The sequence below is a fragment of the Heterocephalus glaber genome, unplaced genomic scaffold (assembly GCF_053883595.1).
Source record: "Heterocephalus glaber isolate CG9 unplaced genomic scaffold, H.glaber_assembly_v1.0 deba00000347, whole genome shotgun sequence".
In the NCBI taxonomy this organism is placed as follows: Eukaryota; Metazoa; Chordata; class Mammalia; order Rodentia; family Bathyergidae; genus Heterocephalus; species Heterocephalus glaber.
The window spans coordinates 3,365,719-3,383,853 of record NW_028258143.1 but is presented as its reverse complement, the minus strand read 5'-3'; the positions used below and the strand labels follow the sequence as shown (position 1 = coordinate 3,383,853).

The 18,135-nt window shown below is 37.3% G+C and overlaps 1 protein-coding gene across 5 annotated transcripts in view; it reads right to left on the bottom strand.

Moving 5' to 3' along the window:
- Positions 1-323: 323 nt before the first annotated feature.
- Qtman (queuosine-tRNA mannosyltransferase) overlaps positions 324-18,135 on the bottom strand; it is a 462,684-nt gene continuing 444,872 nt past the window's right edge. For 2 of the 5 annotated variants that reach the window (XR_015445963.1, XR_015445957.1), the window contains one exon: positions 324-17,527. The gene's annotated coding sequence lies outside the window, so the exon portion shown is untranslated. The remainder of the gene's footprint in view (positions 17,528-18,135) is intronic. The other 3 variants (XR_015445964.1, XR_015445961.1, XR_015445960.1) reach the window with 2 other exon arrangements.

The following is an 18,135-nucleotide window of genomic DNA, read 5'->3' as shown; positions in this document are numbered from 1 at the left end:
GCCCATGAGACTATTATATGAAATGAAGCCTCATATTGCAAAACTTTATATTCAAATATAAAAAGGAAATATCAAATCTTACAGTCTTCCTTTTCCTCCAACTTCTGCTATTCACCTTTTATCCCATTATAATCAAATTTTGTTCCTTAAACAATCATCTTTCCAAAGAGCAGTTTTGCTGAACCACTACACAGAAAAGTTAAACAACTAACAATTAAGTTGTTCATCCTTCTGCATTACTCTGACACTACCGAACTTTAATGTGCTTCTACCAAAACTTTAAACTGTGGGTTCAATCCTCTCAGAACATTATCATGAAAACATTCTGACTTTTTCGGCTGCTAAAGTGATACTTCCAGTACCATTGTGTCTGTTTAGTTTAAAAATGAGGTTGTTAATGATAATGTTTTTCTATAAGATGATCTTCTACTTTTTAATGATACCCATAGTTTCCCCTACATAAATGACTAAATCCTTACAGAATCTCTGTCTTGATTAGCACTCCTGCTAGTAAAATTTCACATACTAAATCAGCACCAGCTGTAGCAAGAAAGAAAGAAAAAGGCAAGTGTAAATGTTCCATATGCCCCACCAAATTGGCATCTGTGTCAGTAACCCTTTTTTTTAAACTATTGTATACATACATTCTCTTAAGTGTTTTGTTCACAGAATACTGCTAACAAAATTCTTTCTGTTGGCATATCAAGGAAAGAGCTTGTCTTTAGCATCATTCAATGAAACACAAAACATAATTCTTCTCTCATGGCCACAGCTATACCTGAACATCCTATTTATGTTAGTTGCTTCAAGTTACTGAACCTTTATTTTGACATCTGTTCTCTGTAATGTAACACCCCTGTGCTCTTAAAAAGATGCTTTACAGTTGGAGTTTAATTGGTAGCAACACCAAACAATGTCAGAGAGACAGTAGAATTATTTTGGTCACCTGGAAGATATCTCAGAGACCAGGCTCAAAACAAATTAATTTTCTATGTGGTGGTGGGAGACAGAGCATGTGAGACTCTGCACATGTCATCGTCCACATTTTCTTCAAATTATGAAGTATCTTTCTATGGAGATACATTTAGCTATATTAAAAATAGTCCCAAAGGTATACCTAAGTGACCATTTAATGTTAGTTTAGGGAATTTTCAATAGATTACCCATTAGGGTCTTATTAACTGTCTGAAATCCAGTTGCTAAAGTTCTTCAAGTCATCAATATGATCCTACAATACCTAGCAGAAAGTTACAGAGAACATGCTCATTAAATGGTCTACAACTGTCGCACAGGTTTAAAACATGTACTGTTTCACTATGGAAATACTTTCTGCCATTGAAACATAGTTTCTTGGTGACACCAGTGTAGGACACAAGAAGTGGCTCTGTTCTTTGTGGCAACCATTGATTACTGCTTATGTCTCCTTACATGTGCTGATGTGATTTACTTACATCTCTACCATTCTTAATTTGACTATTACCTCCTTGAGAGTTAGTATGGTATCTAGGTAGATCTCTGTGTATTTACCAGAATGTCAGAGTTTTGTGGATACCCATTAACTATTTGCCTGGGTCACAATGGTTAAGGAATCCTGAAAGTTTTTTTTAAGAGCTAAATGAACTGGTAGTAAACAATTTACCCTCATGGATTAAACAACCTAACTAAATAAGGACAGTAAGGGCGAGGATTTTCTTTGCTTCCCTGAAGTTTCCCTACCACATAATACATTTTCCTCACATGTAATCCTAGAGTTACTGGGATTTAGTGAAAGTGACACTTGATGACTCTTTAAAATGTAGAACTGAAAAAACATTTTAGTTACCTGTTAAAAATCTCTTGGGGGGATGTACCTCAATGGGTTCTATCTCCAGTACCAGAAAAGAAAAAAAAAAAAAACCTTCTTGGATCTTAAGATGAATTTTATCTCTTTTGTATATTTGTTTGTTTTGCTTTTTGTGATGCTGGTTATAGAACCCAGGGTCTCATGAATGTGAAGCAATTGCTCTAATGCTATACATGCATAAGTGCTATACTCCCAACCCAAAATGTAGTTTATTTAAATTCTTACTGAATAGTTTAGATAAGGGTGTGCAAGGAAAATATATAGTTACAGTATATCTTGCAAGCTATGAATATGAAAATCCTCTCTATTAAAAACATGTAGCTTGCCTCCTGAGGCAGTAGCCTCTCTCCCCAGTACTGTGAGCACTCAAACAAAGCTACTAACCTCCTTTTGAGGAAGATGTTATAGGAGTTCCTGCCCTGGGAAGTTTAGAGGAGTTGATCCAACACTTATATACAGTACATGATATTTGACTATATATACCAAGTCAATAGTGACAGTACAGCTATTAAATGATTACCCCTGAACGTATTCTTAAAACATTTGGTCACATAGTTGGTAGTAGCCATAATTTTTTTAAAAAATGTGTATTTCTATTACTCTACACACTTCTTAAAGAAACTGGAGTTCTTTTTATTTCTGTATTCCCAAATATCAGTACAATGATATGGAGTAGATATTTTAAAATGACTTTTGCATTTTTACTTTTATTTTTTTGAGTAGTCTATTTCTTTCTTACCTGCCTGTCTGCCTATTTGGTTGGTGGTCCCTATTCCTACTATGTCTGTATTTGGTATGCTTATTTTAATACAGTTGTGTGCATGATAAATTACACACTGATAAGGGATTTCCCAAAATGACAGAGCAATATAAAAATGAACTTGGAGAATCAATCAAGAAGTCCTTTCCAAGAAAACATTATGCATACAATCTTACTATACTTCATTGAGTAGAGTCATCAACCCAAAGGAAAGGTAACCCTTGCGTCCCAGGGTGGCAAACAAGTAGCATTCTGGTTGTTCTCTGTGCTGTTAAATATTCTGACCATCAACTTTGGTTTCTGTTCTAAGGCAATTTATGATTCTGATGAGAATATGCCATGTAATTATAATTTTTAAATAATGAAGCAATGGACAGTATATGAAAAATAAGGGATTATACAATGTCTACAAGAAGTTTACGGAAAATGATCATGATTAGGAGGAAAGTTCAGGAAGTAGTGATGTATGGAATTTTAATTTGGTATGCATATTGCAAGATGATTCATTTAGACTGAGTCTGTTTATTAGGACTGGTAGTGCTAGTTGTCATTAACTTTTATAATCCCAGAGCTTTGTTCACTAAGAGCTACCTCATTCTCTGGAGATGCATGCCAGGGTTGTTCATGTGGGGTAGTTACTTAAAAGGCCACAGCCAGGTCACACACTATTTAAAGCACTACTTCATTTAAGACAACTTTCAAGTGTTTCTTCTCCTTTCCTATCTATGATTGCCCCATTTCAGTTTGCCATAGAACAGCTGTTTCGATATCCAGCATTTATCCGTTCTCCACATGCATCCAGCCCAGAGGGATTGTTAAGCAGATCATTGTTTTAATTCTGGCTACATTCCAGGTCCCCATTATTAGTGATCCTGTCTTAACATTTACTGTTCAGTTTGGCTCACAGGTGATGTTGATTAAATTGGATATGCCATCTGGGGTGGGTTTTCCTCTGGTAGACGCATTCAAGGCTGAGCACACCTACTGCTTCATTTTGGTCTGAGGCTTTATGTCACATTTGATGGCATTCTGGACACAGTTTTTTGCAATCTGGGCATGACTCCTGGCTTATTCATTTAGTAGTTGTGTGAAATTGGGCAGTCCACTTCACTATTTGGTGTCTTGTTTTGTGTATTGTTTTCCTGATGAATAAAAGAGAGAGAATAATCATTAATTTGTCCTTCGTTTCTTGTGAATTTTTAACTTTTACTAGGCAGCCACTTGGTACCTGACACTGCGAGATGTGGAGAAATACATATAAATAAGAATCAAGCCAGAGGAGATAATATATAAACAGAAAGGTGTTGATACTGCATGTACTTTCCATAAAACATCTCTTTGCCTGCAGATATAAGCAAAGATCTTTGGAAAGGGGGTGACATGATTACTGAACTGGATCTTAAAAATCAAGAGCACCAAACTATTCTGTCATGAATTTAATCAATTAAAATAAACATGAAAATGTCACACATAAAAATTTTATTTTTAAACATTAGGGGAAAATAAAATGTACAAATTACTTATTTTTTATTATTTTGCTAATTTAAACAAGCAAAGCAGTATTGGATAGGTGTGTTTTGAGCAAAAATGGCATGAGGTGTGAACAATTTTGAATGGGCTGTAGCCTTATTTGAACATGTGAATGATCTTACTATGGTGCTACAAAAACAAAATGAATGTGAAATGATGTTGGACATGAAAAATACCGATAATAATAAGAACAGTCATTGTTAGCACTTATTTTAGCTCTTACGATGTCCTAGGCATGATCATAGATGTTTTACATGTATTCACTCATTTAATCCTCACAGCTACCAATCAGTGAAGTTCTAGAGGTCAACCATATAAAAGGGTCAATATTTGACCTCTTTTAACCTACAAAAATGTCAGTTTCAAATGGTTTGTCCTAATACTACTTTCCAAATTAACCCATGAGGACATGAGATGAAGAGAGGTTAAGTAACTTACTCAAGGTCACAGAGTTAGCAAAAGGTTATTATTTTTCTAATTATTTATAGACATTCTTAATCTATTGGGTTTGTTACGTTGCAATAATAAAAATCCAATATATCTGACTTTAGCAAGAAAAATAATTTATTGAAAAGATACGGAATTACTGGAAGAATCAAAGAGAAAGCTGGACAACGGATTATTTCCCAAAGGCACTGGTTCTCATCACCTCCTCAACACCTCCCGCCATCACCTGTCACCTGGATGAATGAATGCAGGAGGCTTCAAACTGCCCCCCTCCCGCTTTGGCCTGTACTGTTTCTGGGCTAAACGGTAGTTCAAATACCGTCACTCTTCTATGGAAACCTGCCAGTGGCTGCCATCGCACTCAGCAAAGCAGCCTCTTCACTCTGACCCCTTTGGCCCTTTCTGACCTGCCTCTTTCCCCCACACCCCTTTGATGCCCTTCCTCCTGCCCTCTCCCTATTTCTGCTCCACACACACGGTAACCCAAGGCACAATCCTGTCCCTCCTCAGACCTTAGCACCTGTAGGTCTTTCCCCAGATCTCCCGGTGGGTGACTCCCATACCTCCTGCAGATCTCTGACACATCACCTCAGAGAGGCCTTCTTTAATACCCATTTTATTTATTTATTTATTTATTTTTGGTACCGGGGATCGAACTTGGGTCCTTGCTCTTGCACAGCAGGTGGCGAAACCGCTGAGCTAAATCCCCCGCCCTTTTAATACCTCTCTAAAATCCTGCTCCAGGGCCAGGGATTTAGCTCAGGGGTTCTGCTGTTGCCTGCCTTGCAAGTGCAAGGTCCTGAGTTCAATCCCCAGTACCAAAAAAAAAAAAATATTCCTACCTCAACAATGAACTTATCTTCCTCCTCCCTTTCATTTCTTTCTTCTTTGCACTCATCATTGTCCGATATACTGATTTGTTTTTACTATTGGTCATTTCAGAATACATGAGACAGAAATATCTTACTATTTTGTTCAGAACTTGCAAATAAATGTTTGCTAAAGAAATGAATGGCTAAGGCTTGGAAAAGTAGAAACAAACAAACAGAAAAGCACACAGCAAAATAAGATCTCTGAGGGTCCCTGAAGCTATGACTCTTTTTTTTTCTTTTCCCAATACTAGAGATGGAAGCTAGGACCTTTTGTATGCTAGGCAAATGCTGTATCACTGAGCTACAACTACTCTTTTTAAATTATGTTTTCAAATCCAATTCTTATGCTTATAGTTTTGGCTCCATATCCATGAACTGGCCAGAGCAGAGTGGGGCAAATAGACCTGAGTTACTAAAAAATGGCAACCTCCTGGCATTACTATTTTTAACTTCAGAGAAAGGCGGGATGAATTCTGGACAGGTAAATTCAATAGCTGTGCCCCATAATTACACATACTGATCTTCTTGACTGAATTCACCATTTCTTATTATGTCTTTTGGTCATATAGTAAATCATCTAGAATTCTCCAGAAACTGACTTCCATGAAAATTTGAATAGAAAATCAGACTTCCTAATGCAGACCATCCATTATAGTTTCCATTTCCTCTAGGATTATTGTCTTCCCATATAGTAAACTTCAATATAAATATACATATTTGAAAATTGTATGACTTCTGTATGGGTTTTGAATTATTAATTAGGATTTTTATTGTATCTTAAAATAGAGAAATTATCATTTTCTGATTTCATTTATTTTGCTCAAAATAATTATATTGTTAAAGTATATTGATATTTTATCAAAATATTGATAAAAAGGTAATTTTTAAAAATTGAATGACACCAAAGTAGGTAATACACAGCTACCTTAAGCAAGCTATTCACTTTGCTTCTGCCCAGTCTTACACTAGATAGAATAGTATTACAGGCATTGCTTCATAAGCTACTAATTATCCCATATCCTGTATTTCAAGTTATTTTATATCATTGACAGCTTTTCATCCCACATTGGGCTGCCTTATTTTATTCAGGGACTACAGAGTATTCCCTTATATGAATATATTATAACTTATTTTACCAATCTTTTTTGTTTGTTTGCTTGTTTTGTTTTTGGTACTGGGGATCAAACTTGGGTTCTTGTGCTTGCAAGTCAGGCAGCGGAACCACTGAGCTAAATCCCCGGCCCTACCAATCTTTTAATGTAGATACTTCTATTAAAAACAGGGCTGGAACTGATATCCTATGTATAAATGTCCACTGGTATTTTAAGAATAAATCCCCAAAAGTACATTTACTGAGTCAAAGTATGAATATATTTTACATATTATGCATGTTACTAGGCTGTACAGCAGAAAAATTTACAGTAATGTATCATGCTGTACATCATGATGCTATACATACATCATCATGCTATCATCAATATATGATAATGCTCACTTTCAGATGCTTGCCATTACTTTGGGTTTGGTTTGGTTTGGTTTGGTTTGGTGATGCTAGAGATTGAACCCAGGGCCTTACACTATCTTTGTTATTCAAATTGAAGGCACAAAATCTGTTGGCATGTCTGTGAATTCTAAACTCTGTATACTAGATCCTACATAAAGCCATTGTCATGGAATTGGAGATGAGTCAGAGAAATCAGTGCAGTGATCAAAGTTCCAAAAATAGCAACCTAAAGTGTTGCCCAATAGAACAATAGCTACTGGAACACGGATTTGACCTTAGGTGAAAATTTCTAACATTTTCAGTAGTACCAGACCCTATTTAACATTGATAGATAGGTATAGAAACTCAATATTTGGGAAGGCAGAATAAGCCAGACAATGGTAACTGCCCACCACCTCCGTTCTCCACTCCAGTCCTTGGCAGACAAAGATAATTCCACTGAATTCAAGTTCCACCTCTACACCCTAGACAGTGTCCCCAGTAGCCACTACAAACTCTTTGTAGATACAACAGGCACAATCTATTTGCCATCCCCAAGTAAAACAATGGTTATGTTGGACAAATGGGATTCAGAAGCTTATTGTGGGCCCATTATCTTTTACAGAAAGGTGAAAGTGTAAGTGGCCTATGATCTGGATTTTTCAAATCATCTGTCCAAGTGTCTGACAGTATCAAAGAGGGAAAAAGGTTGAATCCTGAAACTTTCTTGTAATCTGTGTGTCTGTCTGCCTAGTGAAAATACTATTTAATGGTGAATTCAGAAAGATTCTGTTAAGAACTTTGCTGATGGAGACAAAAGTGATCCCAGGACAACAACTGGATGTGACTTATCAAAATGATCAGGCAAATGGAAAGTTTGTATTTGTGTCTATTACTTGTTCAAAGATAAAACTTACACTATTTTCCAAGATTCATGCTATTTTCCTTAGTATTATGTTAGTAAGGACAAATAATAATATCTGCTATAAAAAACTACCCCCAAGTCTCAGTGAATCAACAATAAAATGTATTTGTTGCTCCCACAGAGGTAAGAGTTTTTCTGGGTGCCTCTTGAAAGTAGTAACAATGGGATCTAGACTCTGGCTGCTATGACTTCATGGACAGTTCTGGAATCTATGGTCCAATTGGTTGGGATGTAATCACATGGCCAAACCTGGAGCAGGTAGTTTATCTTCCTGTGTGCCCCAGGTACACAGGAAGGCAAAAGAATTTTATTTTTCATTGTAAATCCAGTCACAATATTTAATTGTTTAAAAATTTGCAGGAGAGGCGAGTGTGGTGGCACAGGCCTATAATCCTAGCACTTAGGAGGCTGAAGCAAGAGGAGGATTGCTGAGACTTCAAGGCCAGACTGAATTACATAGCAAGACCCTCTCTCAAAACACAACAAAATTTCAGAAACACTGTTTTGGTATATGTCTATGGGTTCTCTGTACCACGTAATTCCTCATTTCTGTGGGAGAAATTATACTACACATATAGCTGGATTCATACTCCAATGTGAGAACTGGAAGTGATCTCAAGGGACTCCATATGTTAATTCACCTCTTCAGACAGGTAATCTTCTCTCCAGTGATTCTCATCAATTTTTAAACATCTTTGATTACTTTAATAATTTTTCTCCAAAGAGCCTATGTGTACAAATAATTTATCTACTAAACCACATATACAAAGCAACAAGCGTTCATGTTTTCTGTATACAAATAATAATAAACATATAACAGCAAATCAGAACTTTTGATTTGAATACGGAATCTAGCCTTTCACCCAGGTCATGTAAGCTCAGACAGAAACAAAGAAATCTTGAGTTCCAGTAACACTATGGGTTTATCTCAGTGTTGTAGACTGAATACTCTCAAACATCATGCTGAAATTCTAACTGGCAATGTCACTGTGTTAGGAAATAGGTACTTTGTGGAAGTGATCAAGGTTAAATAAATTCATAATACTGTGGCCCTAATCCAATAGGGTTGTTTCCTTTTAAGAAGAGAAACACCTGAAATTCTGTGTTTGCATGAAATAAGACCATGAGAGGACACCGCAAGAAGTTGCTACCTTCGAGCCAGGAGAAGACTTTAGGCTTGAGCTTAGACTTCCATCCTTCAGAACTATGAGAGAATACACACCTGTTAAGTCACCCAGTGTGTGACATTTGGTTACGGCAACCCAACCAGAAAAATACACAGAGTAAAAGATAAAATTTCTACTATAGATCTTGAAAATAGACCTCTAATTTTTATTCTGTCAAAGTCAAACAATTAGTAAGAACCGTACAAGTATGTTCCTTTTGTAATAGAGTTTCACTTACAAAGGGAAATGTCTTAAATTTCATTTCTGTTACACGTGGTTCTCTATATATCTAGCACCATGTATTCAAAAGAGCCCTAGGTGAAACAAGAAATAGCTCCATAAACAATTATTCCAGATTCATTCCAGTCTTTTTCACTATAATATCCGGCCTACTGGAGGCTCAAGTTCTATCTTCAATGTTCTTTTAGCCAGTTTTTGCATGTAATCATACACGTACATTACATGATGCTGAAACACCTAACCCAAGTTCTTCCTTTTAGATCGTTACAGAGGTGTGATGGAGAGATCATTACATTAAGTAAAGCATATTCAGCTTTGCCATCAGCAAATCATTTTCCTATTCTTATCTGTTTGTTTCTCTTTTGTAAAATCTTTTTGGTTTATGTCTTGTACTCGGAAGAACTACTTTGAAGATAATGATACACAGTGAAATAACTTCTTATTCTCTTATTATTTGATTATTAAACTTTGTTGTATCCTTTCATAAAATAAAAAAAAATTCAAAGGAATCAGTACATACAGAAGCAGGAAAAGTTATGGAGGCAAAATGCCAGGGTCACTCAAAAAGTAAAAATAAAAAAGCCCAAAAACATATTTTGTAGAGTTGCTGGTTGTTGGCATTTGCCTTGACTGTCTTTCTCCACCTCCATGTATGATTTTCACACATGGATCATTAGTCTGCTTCTTTGTGACCAGTACAGACTTTAAGAATGTGAAGACCATTAGAAAACAGGTTTCAGCATCCCCATTTTAATAATAAATATAAACACCCACTTATCCAGTACGTTTTATGCCTGCCTGCAACAAAAACAGCTGAACAGATTGTGATGAAATTCAGAGACTGACAGTCTGACAAAAAAATCTCTTTTTGTCTAAAATCTGGCTTCCATAGGTTTGTGCAAATCTAAATATTTGATTTTGCACTGGAAAAGGAGCCAGTCTTATGTACAATTTATAAAATAAATGTGTAGATGCATGTTTTAAAATCTCTAAATTTTGTCAACACATACTGTCCAACGTTAAAGACTTCTCTCCCCCACATTTTCCCCCTGTGACTCGAGTATGTTTTCCCCCTGCTTTTTAAAGGTTTAACTATATTTATCTAATAAGAACCCTTTTGCAAACCAGTGTTTCAATAATGATTTAACAGTAGTTTCAGTGTCAAATTGCCCTTTCCTCAGCAGGGAGTTTTAAACCCTCCTGTATTATACTTCCAAGACACTCAGGAGTTGGGAGATGATAGAATATTTTCTTTGAAGTTTGCCTTCATAGCACACTAGGATGCAAACAAATTTCAGTCACTAAGCATTCAAACAATTCCAGTGACCAGGGCTAAATATTGTACCAAATTTTCTAATTATATCTTTGTGATATTGGCTACGTAAGGTTAGGTGAAAAAAGTCTAGTTTCAACATAAAACTCTTTGTCTAAAAAGGACATCTGGACTTTGAAATATTTTTGCTTGTTGGCCCCAAATCTCTCTTAGGCAAGTCATAATCACAATTTTAAAAAACCCTGTGGAAAATTTTAGGTATTTGTGCTGATAAATTCATTACATATATATTAAAGGTGCTTATCATGCCAGAGATACATATGACAAGGCTAATATGTGCAAGTGGATTTCTCAGTTTATTCTCCTGCCATTACATTGTCTTTATGGCTTATGTGTAATCAAAATTTAGCTGCCTCATTACTGTTTCTTTAAGGGATTTCTTAGTAATTTCAGATCTGGAAAGTTGGACCTTCTCCTTATAAAGTTTATATATGACTTTTTCCTTAATAATGGTAGAGAGAGGGAAAAGGTTAAAAACTGTCCTCCCAAAACAACTAAAAATCAGAGTAAGAATAAAGAAATATCATGTGAATTGGGGAAATTCATAAAAATCACCATGTCCTATAAAATCTAATAATTTCGGACAGAGACTTCTCATCCTCTATCATCTTATAAAAAGAAAAAGTTAGCTAAGCATAGTCAAATAAGTCACGAGGGTGAACAAGGGAAAGGCTCACGGGGATTTACCACCTGCCACTCAAGGCTCATTTGCAAAAGTTTATAATTATAAAAATAAATATCACTCAAGCTGTATCTGGAAGAATTACAAAGCTACACGGAAAGCTCACTCTCCCTACGAAGTTGCACAAATCAAGTCATTGACCTGCATTCAGTTGAATGCCAGACAAGGCGCCTCTTCTTCTAAAGTACTGCGTACTCTTCAAACAGCAAGGGAGCACCGGCTGCTGTTTGATGCTGATGACATTGAAAATTTAGGAGAACAGAAATCCCATCATTTTTCATTTGTATGCAAATTTGTCTGTTTCAGAAATTAACCCCTGGACCCCACGTCAGTTTTCATCTCCAGGAATTTTCTTTGCCAGCATCACATGGTATAGTCTTGTCACTATCCTGAGTCACTAGGCTTCCCTAGTTTAAAAATAAAACTAGCACCACCAAAGTCATAATGGTGATTTGTTTACCCTCATTACCGGTGGATAAAGAGAAAGGGAAGGAGAGGATTATTATAAAATGCACATCTCTAATGGCCAGCAGCATTGAAATGCAAACTGCCTGTTTCTTGGGCCAAACAACTCTCATTGCCCACTTCTGGCAGTGTTAAGGTAAACCCGGGACAATGGATCAATCCTATTACCCTCCCTTTCAGCCGGGTCTTCAACTGTTAAAAAGTTCCTTTGTTACTTCCCACCTTAGACAAATGTCATCATCTACATGTGAAGGGGAGAGAGGTGATTGAGGGTTTTAATTGATGTGGATTTAATTATGCTAATTTAGACAGCTGTAAAGCATTTCAGCATAGCTACAGAATAGAGTGAGCAAATACAGGTGCCCTTCACCGTAAAGGCTTAATTTTTAACCTAGGTAACTTTAAAAGGGAAAGGGAGTTCAAAAGCTTGGACAATGTAGCAATTGTAGATTTAAGGTTCACCAACTGGCTGAAATATTTAACAGGCTCTAAATATTCATTTCTAAACACTCCTCTTGATTAAAAGCCCCAGACTTGTCTCTAATTAGAATGGACAATTTTAAATGATGGTTTTATCAAGAGATGATCCGAGATAACACTGAACTAGAATTAGAAAATTAGGACAGCTCTTTATTTCCATCTCTGAGGACAAAAACTGCACAATGGAAATAGTGATTTTTAAAAAGTAGCAAAAAACTTGTAAAAATATTTTCTTAAAAAATGAAAGAGTCCTGATGTTTTTGAACTTTGATGACAAGGTGAATTTGCCTTGCCACATATCCGACACAACTTTCAACCCCCTCTTTGCAACATGGGGACTTGCTATTCAGTGTCCTGAGTGGAAAAATCATCCTCATTTAATTCTTAAAATTTCTGTTGAATGCTAGTCTTCTTGCTTTTGGTTTTTGTTTGTTTGATCTGTTAATAACACAAAACTCTAAGTTGTTTGGAGCCTTAATAGGAATGGCACAGAATCCTGTGCATTCTGAGAGGCCCAAGAAACACTGGCTGGCTATTTCTCTGCTCTAGAGAGAGCCTTGGCCTCAACTGGTAGCATTGAACAGGAAGCATATAATCTCGTGAATGAAGAGGAGGGAGAAAATCTGAAGAACTCTCACGATATATTTTCTGTAGCTTGCTGAGGTGGGCAGGTCTGAAATGTCTCCACACTTCGGTCCCCTCTAGCTGCTGGCTGACGCTTTCTTCACAGCACAGGTGGCTTCCAAAGACACAGATTTTCCTCCTAGGAGGCCTGTCGTGGTTCCCCAGGACAAAGGGCTTATAAATGAATCATCCTCCCTTCTCCGCCTTGTCAGGCTTCTCTTCTGTGCATTTTCCTTTGTCCTCCACTCATCAAAGATGTAAATAGCTGGCAAAGAATAGAAGAAAGGAACAGGGCATCTAGCTTCTGCCCCACCCAGAAGGTGCAGGGAGACCTTTCCAATGTTGCCTCAGTTTTTGGTTAAAACACACAAATGGGGGTGTGATCTGTGGCTCTGGTTTTTACTAACTCTTTAGATCTCTGATGAGTTATTTAACTTCTGTGATTTAACTGATTTACCAAACATAAAAATCACTCCCAGTTCACACATTTGTTGGGGCTTCATAGGTAATAAGCACAAAAAGTGACCAAGAATGTGTGCAGCATACACTAGGCAGAAGATGATGCTTGCTCTTTCATTTTCTTCTTCAACCCCAAGACTTTATAGTTTAACATCCAGCACCTCCCACTCCCTTCTCTGCATTGACCCGTAAGCTCCCTTATTCATGTTCTTTCCTGAGAGTTTTCTATCAGTTTCTTTTTCCTTTAATCTTTTTTTAATTCCTTACCATTAGTCAATTTATTACTTAATCTTTTTTCTTTTTTGGCTTCTCCCGGATTATTTCATTATCTTCATCTTTTTTCATTTTTTGGAGAATTATAACAACAGTAGAGAAGGTAAGGTGTTGATGATTGGGGATCTCAAAGAATGGAAATAATTAATATCCTATACACTATAGAGAATATCTAATATTGTAGAGAAAATCCTGATATCATCATTTTACATAAGGGACTGATATAAATATATATAAATTATTTCTTCTATTCTTTATGCCATGAGCATAATGTATAGAATCAAGTCACCAAAACACAATATGGAAGTGTTGTGATATACATTAGCTGTAGGTTTGAGTCCAACATGAGGTTTCTGTTCCTAAAATCACATACAAACCACAAGAATTGTAAGAATGTTGCAATCTTTTAATAGTGTTTTGATAAAATTAATCAATACAAATTATAGAAGGCTTCTTGTCTCTAGCAACATGGGAAGCTGAACTAATAAAAACCATTTTGGGGGTACAGGGAATCAAACTCAGGGCCTTGCACTTGCCAGGCAGGTGCTGTGCCACTAAGCTACCTCCCAGCCCATAAAAACCATTTTTGCTCTGCTAACTTATGGATATTCATGATGTAATATAACAAAAAATAAGTAAATAGCTGTGTCTGAAAGAAAGAATAAAATTTCCTGCTTCAACAATAGAGCAAATTTGTGGTCAGAATGGTAGACATTGGAACTAACAAAACAACTGTGGAGGATAGTCAGAATCTTCATCAACAAAAACAGAACAAGTAGGAAATAGAATAATATCTCAAAGTGCTGTGGAAAACAACTGTCAATTTAGAATTTTACACCCAATTCACCTATAATTAAAGGTAAAGAACAAGCCCATCTCAGCAGTTCCCTGCTTCCCTTGAGACTAGGAATAGCCATGTGACACAGATCTAGCCAGTGAGACATGGTTGAAAGACTAATGCAGTTTTCTGGGAAATCTTCTGCCTTCTTGATGTTCACAGCCTATCAACTGTCTTGTAACCATGAAGCAATATGGCTGAAGAAAGGACCAAGACAACTTTTATTGACATCTGTCCTAACGCTGAACTGCTGACCCAATGCCCCTAGCTCCCTACCTCTAGACATCTTGTCAGGGGAGATAAGGAAAACTTTATTTGTTTAATATTTCCTATTTCCAGTTTTTCTGTAACTTGCAATTGTTTAAGTCATATTTTCAGCTTTTCTGTAGCTTGGAATTGTGCACATTCCTAACTGATACAGAATTGTCTGTTAAGGTTTAACTGTGTGTGTACAGAGCCCACATTTAGCATTAGGTGTGAATCATTAGACTGGACAAACTGAAATATGAGTTTAGAAAACTAAAGTCAAATTTTAAATTCCATAAGAATTTTATAGCGAATAGGAAGATAAGGCCCAAAGGGGAAGGGGAAGTGGGAGGGGTAGGGGAAAGGAAAGAAGGGAAAGGAATAAATATAAGAGAAGGAAAAACTAGAAACAAAGTCTTTGTAAATAGGGAGGGGTGGAGGGGTTGAAGGGAGGGCAGGAGGATGGGGAAAAAATAACAACCAAGATACATCATGTAAAAGTACAAATTCTCAATGATGAATGTCATCATATTGTATGCCTGAAATGTACCAATAAACATGAATTTTAAAAAATGATAAATAAAAGAATTGTATAGCATCTAAAATGCTTTAAATTTGTTCCTTAAAATGTGTGTGTGTGTGTGTGTATATATATATGAATAGCAAGATATTGACTGTATAAAACTAAAGCTGAACTATGAATGTATGTACTGTTCAAGGTTACCTGGTAAGTTTGAAGCAGATGCTTCACTGTGCTGAAACAGCTGGTGATTACACCTTCCAAGATCTGAGAAGCACTTTAGTAAGTGGGCAGGGCAAACAAAAATTGTAGAAGATGTGGTCTTTTGGATTTTATGCACTTCGATTTTTGGCTTTGTGGTTTCACTGGAGCACCAACGCACCAGGAGAATGGAGGCATTTAAATCCATGCCACTGAGATACAGTCATAGGTTGAATAGTCTGAAGATATTGTTTCCAATTTGACATAATAAATAGACCTATACAACATTTATAATCAATAAACACATAGTACTGGAGTTTTGATACATTTAGCTAGACTAGTGCTCCCTTTGGCAGCACATATACATTCAGCTGGAATGCCTTAAAAATACAGATTCAACTAGTATTTTTGCCAAGTTTCATTAACAATATTTTATATATGTAGTTGCATGTTTCTGATTGCTTTTGAACTAATCATTATTTATTCAAAGATATTTGAAGTGTCTGCTTTAATACTTTAATATTAAAAAAAAAACCTTTATTATGGGCCAAGAGTACCAGCACATACCCGTAATCCCAGCACTGGGGAGGCTGAGGCAGGAGGACCACAAGCACATGGCCAGCCCGGGCTACATGGTGAGTTTGAGGCCAGTCTGCACTGCATAGTGAGAGCCTGTCTCAAAAATAAATAAAGAAATAAATACAAACAAGCAAACAAAACTTTTACTCTGCGTCAAGAAAACTCACTGCCACACATTTTGTATATATGTTTTAAAACTTGGTCTGCTGGGCTAAAGCAGAGGTTGAGAAAAGCCAGATATCATTCTAAGTTTTGATCTTAAAGAGGATAAGCTCTTTGTTTAGTACAAAAACCCACTGAGGTGCTGTTTAAAGAATGGGCTTCTTTTTTCAGAACTGCTTGAATGGGAGCAGGGACCAAGCCAAGAGGTCAGGTGCTCACCTATTGATTTTCAAAAAGCCAGAAACATGTATGACACAGTGACAAAAAGCATAAGCTTCTGCCTCATATTTGGCTTCAAATTAATTTAAATTAATTATTCAACATACACTTTTGAGTCACTGCCATGCTCAGACTGGCACAGTGGGCTCTGGACTTACAGTGTGGAACAAAATAGACGCAGTTCCTGTCCTCATGCAGCTTACACCCTGGTATGGAAGACCAGAGGAAAGAAATAATTGCTCACAAACACATAATCACATTGGCAATGACTTGAAAACTGCTGTGAGCTTAGAAAGCTATCATAAGCTGTCCTGATTCAGTCTGGGAATGAGCAGGCAGAGTTGCTACAGAGAATGTTGAGGCTGAAACTTAAAAAGGGGTGAGGAAGCGTAAAGCCAAGGTGGCTGTCTACACCCAAGGGTAACACGCTCAGCAGCTCTGGAGGAGGCCAGCCCGGTGCACTCATGAAGCCCAAGAATGACTTTTTCTGGGGTAGCCATAGCCAAGAAGAAATTCCAGCATTTGCTTTCTGAGAAACCACTGGCAACTTTCATGAGCTTAAAAGTCAGGGTGTGGCAAGGCAAGGCATTATGATAAGTGAAATCAGGTACTTAAAAGAGCCCCACTCCAGTATATGCTGACTAAAAAGTGTTTCCTATCCCTCTCACTAACTGAACTTCTACTAAGCTGTCCTGCTAGTTTTTCTCTCACTAGAAGCACTAGCTTTAAACACAACGGAACTTTTCTTGTTTGTGATTGACTGTCTGATATGCCATGTGCAAACTCAAAGTAATCTCATGTTTATTGATTTGAGGTATTCTTAGCCTTGCCACTCATTTCTCATATCAACTGCTTGGTTTCCATTCTTACTGCTTTTCATTATATTGAATATAATGCTTATTTAAAAAAAATCAAAGGTCACCATCTTCATGAGCCTGCTATTAGTCAGAGTTCTCCAGAGAAACAAAAACAACAGTGCGCGTGAATTTGTGTGTGTGTGTGTGTGTGTGTGTGTGTATGAAGAGAGGGTGACAAACAGACAGAGACAGACAGACAGGTTTTAAGGAATTGGCTTACAGTATTGTCTAGCAAGTCTGAAATCAGCTGGGCAGACCATAGGATGGAGACTCAGGGAGCTGGAGATGGCGGTGCATGCCTGTAATGCCAGCGTTCTTGCAGGCTGAGGAAGGAGGATGGAAAAAAGAATTGATAGCACATGTTGAGCATGCACACAATCTACAGGCTGAATTCTGACTTACTTAGGAAACCTCAGGCTATCTGTCCTTCAACTGACTGGCTGAGACCTCCCCATATTATAAAGGTTCTTTGCTTTACTCAAAACCTACTGACTTAAATGTTCATCACATCTGAAAAACAATCACAGGCAACTCGTAGACTGGTGCTTTAGCGAAACTAGGTACCTTGGCCTAGCCAAGGTACAAAGTCAGCCTTTCTAGCTGGCCACATCATTCAGCCTGAGATTAGCTGTTATCTCCTGTGAGAGCCTGGGTCTCTGCACTGACCTAGAAACAAAAACTTCACAGGGGCACAGTGATCCTGATCACTGGGCTGGCGTCAAGGCCTGAGAATGTGCGGCCTGAGGGAAGGAGCTTCAGAGACAGAGGCAGCCACACGGGAAGAAGGCAGGGAGGGGAAGGTGGCTTTTGAGGAGACAGAATGATAGCATGGTCTTTATAGGTTCACTCATCCTAGTGATAGTCCAGTTCTCAACTGAGTTCTAAATGTGCAGTTGTGATTAAGCTGAACAATGTTCCAGGATCCCAAGCC